The 16277-nt window shown below is 44.4% G+C and overlaps 1 non-coding gene across 1 annotated transcript; it reads right to left on the reverse strand.

Annotated features, from left to right (window-relative positions):
• Positions 1-6570: 6570 nt before the first annotated feature.
• Positions 6571-6652, reverse strand: trnas-gcu (transfer RNA serine (anticodon GCU)). Its single transcript has one exon. It is a non-coding gene; the product is annotated as a tRNA-Ser (tRNA).
• Between the last annotated feature and the right edge of the window lie 9625 nt (positions 6653-16277).

The following is a 16277-nucleotide window of genomic DNA, read 5'->3' on the forward strand; positions in this document are numbered from 1 at the left end:
GTATTTCATGTTTTATTCATCGAACGTAAACATCACCGTTTCCGTGTCCCAACCGCCAAGGATGAGTCGTTTAAAATATCACCCCAACACCACCTTCTCCAGGTTGAAGTCTTGACTGTGTGGAAGAAGCTGATACAAACTGTTAAAGTTCACCTGAGAATGTAACTTTCAAAAAGGTTTTGCAAATTACATAAGAAAGGAGTGAAGCTCACATGGTCATTCTAACAGATAGAGATTTAACAAACAATCAAGATATTTTTCAATGCATAATTTCAATTACATCACACTGTAAACTTTTGCTATAAGTTCTGTATCTTATAGCTCTTGCACTCCACGAACACCTGATAGAGGAGCAGCCCTCCAAAAGCTAATGCTTCCAATTAAACCTGTTGGACTATGACCTGGTGTTGTATGATTTATAACTTCGTATTAGAATGCAGATCTCATAGTTAAAACAGAGATGAAGAAGCATTTATTCTCTCTGACAGTTCTGGATCAGTGGACTTTCTTGTAGCAGAAGGCTGTTGAGGAAGTGTCATTAGGTGTAATGAGGCTGAGATCGGCAGATCTTCAAACAGCAAAGACATCAAGCGTTATGGAGAAAGGCAAGAAAGTGCAGTTCAAGGTTATCAGATCAGAAATGAAACCATTCAACAGCAGAGCAGACTTAATGGTCTGAATGGTGTCTTTCTGTTCCTAAAATTGTTGGCCTTAATATGAAACTGCAAAACCGACCTGAGTAAAACGTGCCAAATTAAAAAAGCGTGGCCCCCTGGAACACTGAACCGAGATGCAATGAACAAAGAACAACACAAATGGCAGATAATATGAGTAATTGATATGGAGTGGTCAGTATACCAAGATAAACAGGAAAACCGATATTTAGTATCCTTGAACCTGGCTCCACGAGCCATGTAGTTAACTCTCACAAACCACCATTCCCCTTTCATTTTCGTGACGCCCCCTCCGTTCTTGATTTAAACTGATTGAACGTGAGGCAATTGCAGCTGACGTTGCTGATGCGGAACTGTAACATACAGGGAAGCGGTTCTGACTGCTGCACAACATCATTCTGCTTCGAAAGATCAGGCAGTATTTCACATCGATTACTGTAAATGTTAACATTTAACAAGCCATGACAGTGAAAGCATTGAATCCTCATCACTATACTACATGGGAAGAGTTCTGTTAACACCACCCTGGACACCATGAGATTCATCATTCTATTCTCTCATCCTTCTGTGCATGATGCCCTCGGTTCAATTCCAGTCTTGTTGTTTGCCTTACAACACTGAGGCTAACCAATCATCTGTTGCATTGAAGTTTCTAATTTATGAGACCTTACCTCTGAGCTGGCAATGTGCTGGCTCAGTGGTGATAACACTGGCCTTGTAAACGAGAAAAGTGTTTGAAATATCCCATTCCTGTTTTTCAGTCCAAGAACTTGAGGAAAACAGTTCGGCAGGACAGGAAATAGCGGGCGTGAGCAACGATCTAGTTTTGCTGCAAGAACGAGGTGAGGCAGTATAAACTACAGAGTAATGGGGAAACAATGGGCAAGGAACACTGGGACGGGAGGGGCTGAATGTTTCCTTTCTTTGCTGTAACCAGACACTGGTGTTGAAATCTGAAATTGGACAATATCAGCCAAGCAGGCGAAATCTTACTTTCTGTTTGTTTTCTCCCGAAGCCTGTTTCACTCTTGTGGAAACGTGTCTGTGTGCTTCAGTGTTTGGGTAAAAATGGGCTTCAGTTCCCCGACTGGGTGTGAACTCATTTTCCCCATCTCAAACTTCAATCCCATTTATTGCATCTTACAAGATTAAAACGTTCCAGGGTAATTAGCATTGAGATGAACACGTGAACATCAGAGTTTACAAGGTTACAGACCAGGTGCTGGGAAGGGAGACGATGGGACCCATTTCTGTACTGTAAACACTTGATAATTCATGCATGTTTGAGGGGAAACATATCTGCAGTGACATAATTTTCAAAACTGTGTTATGAAGAAACGGTGCAACAGTTTCTGCCCTCATTCCGAGTGATCTAGTGGTTAGTATTCGGCGCCTTAACTGAGTGGCCTGGGTTTCATTACCGTTCAGGAAATCAGGACTTCTTGTTCCTGGCGCAGAGTGAGCAGGCCTACTAGGAATCTGTTTACTGCCTTAGATCAGTCACTACCCCAGCCCTTTAAAGAAGGGAAAAGTGCCTATCTCCTCTCTGCACAGTCGGACAGTTCATCCTTCATTCTCCTCTGAGTCCACTTCGCAAAGAGTTTCAAAATACTGTCAAAACTGAGTCTCAGCTATTTCCTTTCTGTGCTTTTCATACACAGGAGCTGCAGCGATTGAATGAGTTGGTTTCTGCAAATGAAACGTACCTATGAACAACGTGCGTTGCTCTTTCAGGATTGTCTTCTCTGACAGCGCGGGGACATGACTGATGTTCACTATGAGATGGAAGTGCCAGTGTTTGAGTTGGGTAGAGAAAGTTAAAAATTACACAACATCAGGGCATAGTCCAGCAGGTTTATTTGGAAGCACGGGCTTTCAGGGAGCCGTTCCTTCATCAGGTGGGTGTTTTTCTGCAGAAACTTGATGTATGTGTCAACATGCGCAATCTTGGAAGATCATCTGGACTTTAACCGATCGTTCGTGGTGTCGAGGGTACCCCTGACTTGGAAGTGTTGGTGTTGGACTGGTGTGGACAAATTTGAAAATCACGCAAAGTCAGATTAGAGTCCAAAAGTTGTCAACCATCTGATGAAGAAGCTGTTGCTTCCAAATACGCCTGTTCGATGCAACTTGGTGCTGTGGGATTTTTAACTCTGATTGTCCTTGGTAATGTTTATCTTATCGAAGACAGTGAAATAATTTTCGTTCGTAGAGATGAAAATTCCAAATATTATCCACCTCAGTGTAACAAATAAAATTAGCTTGGATGTGCTGTGAATATCTACAACGCTCTTGCGCCAATTAAATTTCGAAACGATAACCATCTGATCCGTAGCCAGGTATATGAATGGTTGAAACACTGGCCAGATGCATAGCTGAGATTTTACACTCTGCAGAGCTGTGGTGTTACCAAGGACATGAGCAATAACAGTAACATTCCCAAGGTGAACAAAAATCAAAGATAATCACCATCAATTATTCACTTCAAGTTCTCCTCAAATAAAACTACCATTCACAATCTGATCAGCCAATCAACGAGGTCACTGTTGATCGAGGAAACTTCAACTTATTTTGCTGCGTTTCCACTATAATTCGAGGTAAACTCCAGCCTAATGACAATATCGTATTTCTCACAATCTTCAGATTTAGATTGCGTCAGTGACCTCTTCTATTTGCTGGAAATAAGTAACATGAAATGAGTGAAAAAGTCCTTTTGGTCATGTAATCCAGTGTATAGTCGGTCAGAAAAGAAAAGTCAAAGACCTGAAACATCACTCGCATTTCTTTCTGTATTAGTGCGTGTTCCTGAGTTGAATATTTGCAGGACTTGTCTTCAATATCTAAAGAATATTTTTTTCCCGCGACAGATTCTTCACAAATCAATTACCATCTGAGGTGTTGAAACTTGTTTTACTTCAGATTAAATTGGTTGAATATCCTTTCCCCCAGCCTAATATCCCAATACTCCCTCCTCTTCCATGTATATACAAGCAGCATCAGGTGAGTTGCAGCTCCCAACCTGACGTTCCATTGCTCCTTGCTGCTCCATGTCAAGAGAAGCTGCTGCAAGTAAGATTGGAGCTCCCACTCTGATGTCCCAATGCCCCCTGGTGCTCCATGTCATTAAATGCTGCTCCAGGTGAGAGTGGAGCTCCCAGACTGATCTCGCAAAGCTCCCTGGTCCATGTCAAATGAAGCTGCTCCAAATGAGATTGGATCTCGCAGTCTGATGTCCCAATGCTCTCTGCTGCTCCATGTCATGAAAAGCTGCTCCAGATGAGGGTGGAGCTCTCAAACTGATCTCGCAAAGCTCCCTGGTCCATGTCAAAAGATGCTGCTCGAAATGAGGTTGGATCTCGCAGTCTGATGCCCCGATGCTCCCTGCTGGTCCATGTTAATAAAAGCAGCTCCATGTGTTGGTTGGACCTCCCAGTCTGATGTCACAATGCTCCCTGGGCCATGTCTACAGACGCTGCTCCAGATGAGGTGGGAGCTCCCATCCCTGACAGCTCCCTCACCTCTATACCATCATATAATTAGTGCCCATTGACCATTTCCACCACTGGAGCCATTGGTGGAATATCCGCACCATGATACCCGAATCTCATTTTTCATCACCACCGAATCATACTAAAATTCTTCCTTTCTTAAACCTTATTTAGCATGTGCATATTGCAGTCAATCCGAAGTAAGATAATGGTGTTAATTGACGTATGTTCAATAAAAATTACATCTTAGTTTTCATGTTAAGTAACTGCTACTTAAAAAGGACAATGTTTGTAATGAAATCACAGTTTTATTCCGTGTGAGTGAACGTGATTTGTATTATTTAAATTGAACTTGTTCGCTGTGTAAAATGATGAAGTAGATCTCAATTTCAAAACAAAATTGGTATTGTTGTCATCCACCTTGAAATGTGGTCATGGAGATGTACAGCATTGAAACAGACCCTTCAGTCCAACCTGCCCATGCCGACGAGATGTCCCAACCCAATCTAGTCGCACCCGCCAGCACCCGGCCCATATCCCTCCACACCCTTCCTCTTCATATTCCCATTCAAAGCCTCTTAAATGTTGCAATTGTACCAGCCACCACATCCTCTGGTAGCTCATTCCATACACCTACCACCGTCTGTGTGAAAACGTTGTCCCTTAGGTCTCTTTTATATCTTTCCCCTCTCACACTAAACCTATGCCCTCTAAGTCTGGACTCCCCGATTCCAGGGAAAGTACTTTGTCCATTTATCGTATCCATGCCCCTCATAATTTCGTAAACATCTAAAAGGACAGCCCTCAGCCTCCAATGCCCCAGAGGAAACAGCTCCAGCCTGTTCAGACTCTCCCTAACGCTCAAAACCTCCAACCCTGGCAACATTCTTGGAAATCCTTTCCGAACCCTTTCAAGTTTCACAATATCTTTCCAACAGACAGGAGACCAGAATTGCACGCAATATTCCAACAGTGGCCTAACCAATGCCCTGTACAGCCGCAGCATGTCCTCCCAACTCCTGCACTCAATATTTTGAACAATAAAGGAAAGCATGGCAAAGGCCTTCTTCCCTTCCGATCTACCTGCGACTCGACTTTCAAGGAGCTATGAACCTGCACTCCAAGGTCTCTTTCTTCAGCAACATTCCCAAGCCCTTATCCTTATTTGTATAAGTCCTGCTAAGATTTGCTTTCCCAAAATGCAGCACCTTACATTTATGCGAATAAAACTCCATCTGCCATTTCTTAGCCCATTGGCCCATCTGGCCAGATCCTGTTGTGATCTGAGGTTACCCTCTTCGTTGTGCACTACACCGACAATTTTGGTGTCATCTCTAACTTACTAACTGTACCTCTTATGCTGATATCCAAATCATTTATGTAAATTATAAGAAGTAGAGGACCCAGCACCGATCGCTGTGGCACTCCACTGGTCACAGGCTTCCAGTCTGAAAAACAACGCTCTACTGGCCCCCTCAGTCGTCTACCTTTGAGCGAGTTCTGTATCGAAGTGGTTGGTTCTCCCTTTATTCCATGAGATCTAACCTTCCTCATCAGTCCTCCATGAAGTCCATATAGGTCACATCTTCTACTCTGCCCTCATCAATCTTCTTTGTTACATCTTCAAAAAACACAATCAGGTTTGTGAGACTTGGTTTCCCATGAAAGCCTTGTTAGGTATTAGAACGAACCGTCTGTTAATGACATTCGTTTAAAGACACTTTAGATGTTTATGCTGCATTAATCTGTGGTTATTGATCCACAGTTTACGTTCACTTCCTGCAGTTAACATGCTGACTTCTCCAGTTGTTCATAGTTCAATGTGATGCATCCAGTGTGTGCATAACGAGAGGGAGCTTGCTTCCCACATCTTGTGTTTATCTGTGTCTTATATCCAACCTTAATCAATGGCAAGAGCAAGGGGGAAAGGGCGAGATCAATGTGTAAGTCTGTCCATGCCAATCACTGCACCCACATCGGCAATTCTCTACTGTGCATTCACAACCAGTTTTCTGTGCCGCTACACCCACCCCCTGCACCTTTTGAAATATCTCTATTATTTTGTAGTGTCTCTCTGTGCTCATATCACCAAGATGAATCACTTCTTCCCAACCTGCTTCAGATTTCATGTGACAAACACTCATTAAGAATCCCATAGCATTAAAGATGTACATCGCATCTCTCGTTATTTGGTTTCCCTGGATCTCTTTCATAAGATTAACGTTCACAGCAACTTGACTTGGAAAAGAAAATCGCGTTCCTTTTCATTATCCCATTTCAGTCTACATTTCGTTAAGTTCAGGCATCGGTCTCAAATTATTCTTGGAGATTTTATAATCTGGTCGATGCAGATAAACTAACCATTGGAGTTCCAATTCCAATAAGACAGTGTGATAATCCGAAAATAGCGATAAGAGTGGGATTCGAACCCACGCGTGCAAAACACAATGGATTAGCAGTCCATCGCCTTAACCTCTCGGCCACCTCGTCGCATACGCATGAAAGTGTATGACATAATCTCCCAGACCATCACAATCTCATCACCTTTGGGGAATCTCCCATTCACAGCCTTCAACCTCATTGTCTCTGAACCCCACACTGCCCGATTCTCCCTCCTTCCTAAGACCTGCTGTCTCCTCCTGCGCCTGTTTGACCCAACTCATCTCTTCCTACCTCAACACCTTCCTGTCTCCCCAGTCCAGGAAATTCACACCTCCGTTTGTGACACCACTTATGTACTTAATCTCACTAAAGACTTTTATTTCCCTGGTCGACAACGTGTCATCTTCACCTTGGAGATCCAGTCCCTCTGCACATCCATCTGCCATGACGAAAGTCTCCAAACCCTCTGTTTCTTCATCTCGCCCCATCCCAACCAGTACCCTTCCACCGACACCCTCATCCAGCTGGCTGAACTGGTCCTCACCCTCAACAACCTTTCCTTCCAATCCTCCCACTTCCTCCAAACCAAAGGGGTAGCCATGTGCACCCACGTGTCACCGAGCTATGCCTGCCTGCCTGTTTGTCAGATATGTGGAATTATCCGTCTTTCGCAGTTACTCTGGCACCTCTCTCCACTTGTTCCTCTGCTACATTGATGAATGTGTTGGGCGTCACTTCGTGGTCCCACGAGGAGGTTGAACAGTTCACCAACCGACACCTTTCACCCCGACCTCAAATTCACCTGGATCTTCTTGGCAACTCCCTTCCATTTATGGAATGACCAATGACAGACATATATTACAACCCCACCGAATCCCACAGCTGATAATACGACACCTCCTCCCACCCCACCTCATGTAAAAACAGAATCCCTTATTCCTAATTCCTCCGCCTCTCGTGCATTTTTTCGCAGGATGACCAATTCCACCTCAGAAAGTCCAAGTTGGTCTCCATCCCACGTGTTTGACGATGCCCGCCACTGCATCTCCTCCACTTCACTCACAACCGCCCTTAAACCCCACCCCTCCCGCAACAAGGACAGAATCCCATGGTCCTCAACTTTCACCCCACCAAACTCAGCATAAATCATATAAGACTCTACCACTTCTGCAATCTCCATACAGACCCCACTGTCAGGTATATATTTCCCTCCACACCCCTATCAGCATTCTGAAAAGACCATTTCATACACGAACCCCTAGTCAGGTCTCCAACCCCCAATAAACACACACCCCACCTCTGGTATCTTTCCCTGCCACCGCAGGAAGGGTAAAAGCAGCTCCTATACCACTCCACTCATCTCCACCTAAGGCCCCAAGGGATCCTTCCACTTCAGTTAGAAATTCACCTGTACAACTCACAATGTCACCTACTGCATCTGTTGAATCCAGAATGGTCTCCTCGACAGCAGGGAGACAGGAAACCTTCTTGCAGATCATTTCAGAGAACATCTTTGGGACACCCACACCCACCAACTTCACCGTCCAGTGACTGAACACTTCAACTCCCCCTTCCCACTCCGTCAAAAAGTGCATGTCCTGAGCCTCCTTCAGCGCAAAACCAGGACCACCCAATACCTGGAGGACGAAAGCCATATATTGCGCCTTGTGACTCTGTCACCTCACGGGATAAGTGTGGATTTGAACAGATTCCTCGTTTCCCTTGCCCCAAGTCCCAAGCCCCAAACTTGGAACCGCCCTCTGGACCCATTACATCACTGCTCCTTCTGAACTATCATCTTCTGCCTCACCTTCATCCAACCACCGCTTTCCCCCATCACCCCATCCCCAAATCCCTTCCAATTATCTCTCAGTCCCGACTCACAAGCCTTATTCTTGTTGAAGGGCTTATTCCTGAAACGTGGATTCTTCTGCTCATCAGATGCTGACTGACCTGCTGTGCTTTTCCAGCACCACACTCCAGACTCTTATCTCTAGCATCTGCTGTCCGAACTTTCTGCAAGGAATAATCAATGACCTCGGAGTGAAGATGTCCCTGGATTGCATTGATCACAGTGTGTCTGAGTTTTGCGTTATTTTGGGTGAGGGCAGGCTGGATCTGAGACGAGCACTTAACACCCAGACAACGGGAATGGTATCGGATACCGACGTTAGGGCGGGCTGAAGGGAAGTGGAAAATTCTGTCAGAAGGTGGATCAGTACAGATGCATCAGATCACCCAGACTGTAAAAGATACGCAGAAGGAGCAAAGCAACTTCAGTGCAGGCACAATAACAGGTAAATTGGAAAGAACACAACACAATACACTGAGATGGAGTGGAATCACTTATGAGAAAGAATTAAATATTTAAGCTATTTTACATACAGCCTGTTGTCACATTGGAAAAAGGAATTTCCTGCGGTGTAACGGTGATATTTGCATGTGACATCACAATTCCGAGAGACACTGACATATTATCAACTGTAGTAGCGTGGTCTAGTGAAAGCATGATCGGCCCATCAATCAGAATTCAATACTTCAAAGCTCTCCTCTGCGCTGTACAACCTATTTGTTGCTCCTGTCGTCAGATCGCAATCGCTTCACAGTGTATCTTTTTCTGCTTCCTGCCTCACGTAAACACTTGAAACATGATCCAATCCCCAGTGCTTCCGCTTTAACCCACATTTTATAACTCCCGAGCTGACACAGGTACGAGTGACCAATTGGCCTTTTCGAGCGCTCTCACTCTGTATGATCTGTGCACTGTATATGATCCGCAGGACACACTGCAGAAATTATCCCATCCCAGCGGACTGAGCTGCCTCCATTGATAGAGCTGTCTCCATTGGTGGAGTATCACACAGTAACAGCGAACATCTTTTGATGTCATCCTCGAAGGTACTTTCTCCCAAAAAAACGGAAGACTGCGGGAAAATGCTGTCGTCAGCGCGATGTACAGAGGCCCAGAGGGAGCTTAGTGGGTCCGTAAACCAGAAATCAATGGATAAAAAGATTCTTCTTTTTAGAAGAATCCAATTCAGACCATCAAGTGAACACTTCCTGGGGAGAAAATGGATGTGGGAGAGCTGACAGTCTCAATCGTTCCAGCATTTACAATCTTGGTCCTTGTGACAACAAAAGCAGAAACCTGGAACTGTTTATCTTGCTTCTGAAAAACAGGTTATTAAATTTTGAAGAGCATTGATATTTCTCCCTGATGTTCATGAAATGATCAAGAGCAGAGTACGGTTCCCTGAGTATGGTCTGACTTCTGGGTTATGGACTGTGATATTCTGCTCACATGATCTGAATACAAAAAAGAAATGACTCAGTGACAAGATCTGCTGAATTGGATTCTGTGAAGAACAGAAGCCGATGGAATGAAAAGAGCCATAAGAGCGGGAATGCAGAAAATTATTTTCCAGACTCGAGAAGAGTGCACAGTACTGTTTCCAGCGGTCAATATCTGTGCAAGTTGACCGAAACAGCGTTGGGTGGTATTGTACTGTATCCTTTGTATAATGGTGCAAAAGCACGGAACTTTTGTATAGAGAGGATAACTTCAAAATCCCCAAAGAGGCAAAACACACAAATGAGGTAAACAACAAAGTAACCACACAAATTGGTGTTACGCCATGGAGTAAACTTCCCTGCTCAAATTTCATTCAAAATCGCTCTCTGTCTAATTCCTAAGACTGATATTCGAACAGTGAATGTTCTATGTCAATAAAGACTTCTCTGATCTCACAACGTCAGCATTTCACACCCAACCGCTTAGGTATGAGTGGCAATAGTAATTGATCCCTCACTGTGTTACTTCAGCACACGTAGAGAACAAATAACTATAAGAACAACAGTCATGTATGTGACTGGGATTTGATCCGATTCTGTTACAACCAATCGATTCAGCTGTAATTGAAATTGTTTCTACCGTTCCTGTGTCGGTTATAAGTTTGCATAGCTTAGTGGTGAGTTTTCATTCATTGAATTGGACCCAGCATCCTTTCTCAGGTTGAAATATACAGGGATATAAAGACATGATGAAAGACACGGGCAGAGTTTACTGGACAATAAAGACGTTAGGAATGACACGGCCATGCTACCATGTCGTTATAAACGATGGAAATGAGGTTTACTGGTAGATAAAGCCACTAGAAACGAAAAGAGGGAGTTTATAGGGATGGTAGCATTGAATAAGGAATAATGCGGGAGAAATCAGGAAAGACTTAGTTGTGTCCGAAGAGAGGTTATCCAGCTGCTGTGAAGTTGTTACGAGTAAACACGAGGGAAATTCCGTCGTTTAGATGAGTGGAAACTAGACGTTAGAACTTCAAACCCATCGGGACATGAGAAAGAAGTTTGGAGTAGGTATTTTTATTCTGAGAGTTATTGAATTCGGAGATGAATTTTGAGAAATAGAATCATTTTACGAGCTGATTAAAGAATATTTGAAAAGCGAATGCAAGCAGACAAGGGATGAATTATATTAGATTATCTTAGATTAGATTAGATTTCTTATAGTTTGGAAACAGGCCCTGTCGCGCAACAAGTCCACACCGACCCGCTGAAGCGCAATCCACCCAGACCTATTCAGCTACATTTTCCCCTGCCCCTAACAGTACGGGCAATTTAACGCAGCTAATTCACCTAACCTGCACATGTTTGGACTGTGGGAGGAAACCGGAGCACCCTGAGCAAACCCACGCAGCCACAGGGAGAATTAAACAGCGACAGTGATTCTGGACTTCCTGGATGGGGATGCAAAATGGAAACATTCTCGAATTGGTTAACATTCAGAGGAAGGAAATTGCATAACACCTGCAAGTGAAAATGTTAAGTATAAGAAGAGCTGGTGGAGTTGGAAGGTGCAGCAACTCATTCGACATGAAATATTTACTACTGTAAATGCACTGAGCTGTTTGGTTTAGCTCTGCATTGAATGGAAGTCTGTTAGCTCAGTCCACTGACTAACTGGTTTATGAGAAAAATGAGACCAACAGCGTGGGATTAATTCTCTCACTGTCTCAGGTTTCCACAAGGATCATCATGTCCCTCGCTCACCTGGTCTGTAATACTGTGGTGACTCTAGTAAGCAAGATTTGGCTTGTTGTTGTAAAACATCATTGTCATTGCTATCTGTTGCTTGAACATTTGGTCATAATCAACCGAAAGAGGAGTGAGTCCATTTAATACTCTTTTATCTCCGCTTGAAAAATCCTGCGCTAAGACTCAACCTTATTCCAGATGGACCCTTTGTTCCTCCCAACAGCAAAACTACTTGCCCAGATCCTTTACCAGGTTTTCTGACAGCAATCAAACTCCACAAGGAGTTAAATCTAATACTTTCGATTGATTGAATGAGCTGTGCAGCTTGCAGGAAACTGAATGATGTGAAACGATTTTTACAGACTTTCCCAGGATGTAATCCAGTGCTGGGTCAGCAATTTTAGTAAGGTCATCATGCTAAAACTTCACCTCTGGTTCTCTATACATAGATGGATATTTACCTGGGGAATATTTGCAGATTTTCTGTTAATAATTGGCATGTTTAACAAAGGCAAAATATTTCCCCACGTCAGAAACTGGAATTTCCAAGCAAATGCTACTTTACTCAACATTGTTTCCAACTGCGCTTCAGTCTGATGCTTCAATAATCCCTGGTAAATATCAGTAACAGCATCTTTAGATAAGCATTGAACTTGCAACCTTGGCATGTTATGCACCTTTAAGTATTCGGCGCTGACGAATTGCGTGACTGGAGCCGCAGACAGCGAACCTGTCATGTGACCTTCACGTACCTTGGGAACTGTAACTCAACTGCTCTAGTTTTGCTGTGATTATTATATTCCCTACAGTATGAAAACAGATGCTTCAGACCCAAATATCCACACCAACCCTCCGAAGAGTAACCCAACCAGAAACATTTCCCCTCTGACAAATGTACTCTGGGCAATTTAGAATGACAAACTCACCTGACCTGCACAACCTTTGGACTGTGAGAGGAAACTGGAACACCCGGAGAAAACCCACACATTCACGGGAGAATGTGTAAACTCGACACAGACAGTCCACCGAGGCTGGAATCGAATTTTACAACTTGTTGAGGCAGCACTACTAACAACTGAACCACAACACTGTGGGATCTTTGGTGGTGATGTACTTCCCCACTGGTACCTCAGTCACTCACCCTGCTTCATTTCCCTGAATTGTCTGGTTCTGAAATTAAAGCTATTGCAGACAAGGTGAAACTGACATGAACCTGTGATTATTGAAGCATCAGGTTCACGAAAAGGATACAAAAGGGACACAGATAATGTGTAAAAAATACACGACATTGCAAAATGGGTTTCTGTTGGTTCGTGCGTTGCTTCCAGACAATGTTACAGTGCCGCTGTCGCAGGGCTTTTCCTTCGATCGGCTTCATTCTGCACAGAATTCGGATCAATGAAACTTCACCAAATTACTTCTGAAAATTCATACAGGTAACATGAAATATTTTGCGTTCAGTAATAATCTTCACTATTCCTACATCCAAGAACACGTTGCAAAGTTTGCATGAATATTGAAGATGTAAGAATATTATGCAATAACAAAAATCAATTACAGTTAAAATCGTAAAGTAGAAAGAATACACAGAAAGTCTCAGCATGACAGAAATTCACGTGACCAGAACTGCAGCCCAGCAGAACGGAAATCTGTCCCTGAATCCCAATATCCACACGTTTGCTTGCTCCATGTACCCAGTTGGAAACCTGTGTGAAGGAGCATGCAGTCTGACAGAGCACCTGAGAGAATCCTTCGCTGTCTGATCTAAAGCAGCAATGCGAGCTGTCTGTTCTGGCTGTGAGAGCGGTGGAGTAAAGGGGAGGACTTTGATATTCCGTAGTGTAGATTCACATTGCCCCCATCAGGTTAATTTTGAAAACCTTCTGTAAGAAACAGCACAGAAAGACAGGAACAGGAGGAGGCTATTCCAAACACGTGTCCTAAACACCGTTTGAGATCATCATGGCTGACCAAACACGTCAATGTCTTTACCCAGCTCATCCATAACATCCTGCCACAGAACGGGATAAAGACATTTAAGCAATCGAACATTTCTGTGCATTTAGGAGGGAAATGTGTTGAGAGACAATGGGTTTCTGCACGAAATTTGCAGGTTTTGCGAGTGAGCATCTGGTTCTGGTCTGATCATGATTCCGTAAAAACTCACAACCAGGAAGGTAAGGAATTGCCTCTGGTCAGTAGCAGGGACAAGAACTCCAGAAGACAGGAATTGGCGATGAATCAGCACAACAATCAATGATTCAGCTGTAAACTGAACGAAACTCCAATTCTGGTGTGGTTCAAATTCACAAACTTTGTGGTGCAATGAAAAGCGTGTTAGATTTCTACAAATTTGGTAAATTTGCTATTCTCAGTCGTGATCACACTGCAGCCCCATCTCCATAATCCCAGCTCAACCTGACTGGGTTCACACTATTTAAAGCTACCATTTTACAGGCCTCATAGAAATGTTCGGGGCTTCATTCTTGCCCCATTGAAGGCTGCTCTCAATCAACTAATGTTTCTCCATCTCAATTATTGCATATCATTCTCAACCATCATCTTGAACTTTACAATAAAATGATCATTGTGCCCCAAAACCATCCCCTACCGACAGTGGATCCACTTGCACCACCTCTTTCCCAAATTGCAGGTCTGTTGGGCTCTCCTGGGCTGGACACATACTCCTACAGTGAGCTCTCTTCCATGTAATCCTGGAACACTTGCCCCACGTGACTCTTCACCACCAGTATCTCTGCCTGTATCTGGATAAATTAAGTTTCTCGGTAGAACTAATCTGTAGTATTGTCATCGCTCTGAAATGACCCTGCATATTTATTCTCTCCATCATTTCATTGGTTGCTTGCCGACAGACTGTACCTCACAGTGTAATTGTACAGTTTTTGTTCTGTAGCTCCAGCCAAATTCATTCTGTCCTTGGACGGATCGTCTGTCTCTTGGACTCCTTAACTAACCTGGGTAAGCTTACCTGGGTAGGTTTGCTTCCCCTTTAAAAGCGCGCAGCTGAAGAACCCGAGGCACTACGGAGGTAGTGCCTCCCACCCGCCCTCCTCCTCTAACCTAATAATAAGATCCGTTGTGGTAAGGAGGTAAGTGCCGAATTTTGCTTGTTGTATTCTTTTGACCCAGTGTTTTTTTTTAAAATAAAGGTTATCTTTAGAGGGATGGCAGCGAAGGCAGTGCAATGTTCCTCCTGCAACGTGTATGAGGTGAGGGATGCCATGGAAGTCCCTGCTGATTACACTTGCAGGAAGTGCACCCATCTCCAGCTCCTCCAAGACCGTGTTAGGGAGCTGGAGCTGGAGTTGGATGAACTTCGGATCATTCGGGAGGCAGAGGGGGTCATAGATCGGAGCTATAGGGAAGTAGTAACTCCAAAGATGGCAGATAGATGGGTGACAGTGAGGGGGACTGGTAGGAAGCAGCCAGTGCAAGGACCCCCTGTGATCGTTCCCCTCAAGAACAAGTATACCGTTTTGGATACTTGTGGGGGGGGGGGACTTACCAGGGGTAAGCAACGGGGCTCAGGCCTCTGGCACGGAGCCTGTCCCCGCTACTCAGAAGGGAAGGGTGGAGAAGAGCAGAGCAATAATAATTGGGGACTCGATAGTTCGGGGCACAGATAGGCGGTTTTGTGGGAACGAGAGAGACTCACGTTTGGTGTGTTGCCTCCCAGGTGCAAGGGTACGTGATGTCTCTGATCGTGTTTTCCGGGTCCTTAAGGGGGAGGGGGAGCAGCCTGAAGTCGTGGTCCATATTGGCACCAATGACATAGGTAGGAGGAGTGCTGAGGATGTTAGACAGGCTTTTAGGGAGCTAGGTTGGAAGCTCAGAGTTAGAACGAACAGAGTTGTTGTCTCTGGTTTGTTACCCGTGCCACGTGATAGAGAGTCGAGGAATAGGGAGAGAGAACAGTTAAATGCGTGGCTACAGGGATGGTGCAGGAGGGAGGGATTTCGGTACTTTGATAACTGGGGTTCTTTCTGGGGAAGGTGGGACCTCTATAAACAGGATGGTCTGCACCTGAACCTGAGGGGCACCAGTATCCTTGGGGGGAGGTTTGCTAGTGCTCTTGGGGGGGGTTTAAACTAACTCTGCAGGGGCATGGGAACCCAGAATGTAGCTTTAGGGTGCAGGACCTGGAGTGTAGGGAGGTTAGGAATATGGCATCAATCTTAAAGGAGGGCGCCTGTAAACAGAAGAGTGGCTTGAAGTGTGTATACTTTAATGCCAGAAGTATACGAAATAAGGTAGGTGAACTCGCAGCGTGGGTTGGTACCTGGGACTTCGATGTTGTGGCTATTACGGAGACGTGGCTAGATCAGGGACAGGATTGGCTGTTGCAGGTTCCAGGGTTTAAATGTTTTAGTAGGGTCAGAGGTGGGGGTAAAAGAGGGGGGGGTGGCTTTGCTTGTCAAAGATAGTATTACAGCGGTGGAAAGGAAGATGGACGAAGATTTGCCATCTGAGGTAGTTTGGGTTGAGGTTAGGAATAGGAGAGGTGAGGTCACCCTGTTAGGAGTCTTTTACAGGCCTCCTAATAGTCGTAGAATCGTTGAAGAAAGGATTGCGAAGATGATTCAGGAGAAGAGTGACAGTAATAGGGTGATTGTTATGGGAGACTTTAACTTTCCTGATATTGATTGGGAAAGCTATAGCTCAAGTT

This window comes from Chiloscyllium punctatum, chromosome 18, assembly GCF_047496795.1.
Source record: "Chiloscyllium punctatum isolate Juve2018m chromosome 18, sChiPun1.3, whole genome shotgun sequence".
Lineage (NCBI taxonomy): Eukaryota > Metazoa > Chordata > Chondrichthyes > Orectolobiformes > Hemiscylliidae > Chiloscyllium > Chiloscyllium punctatum.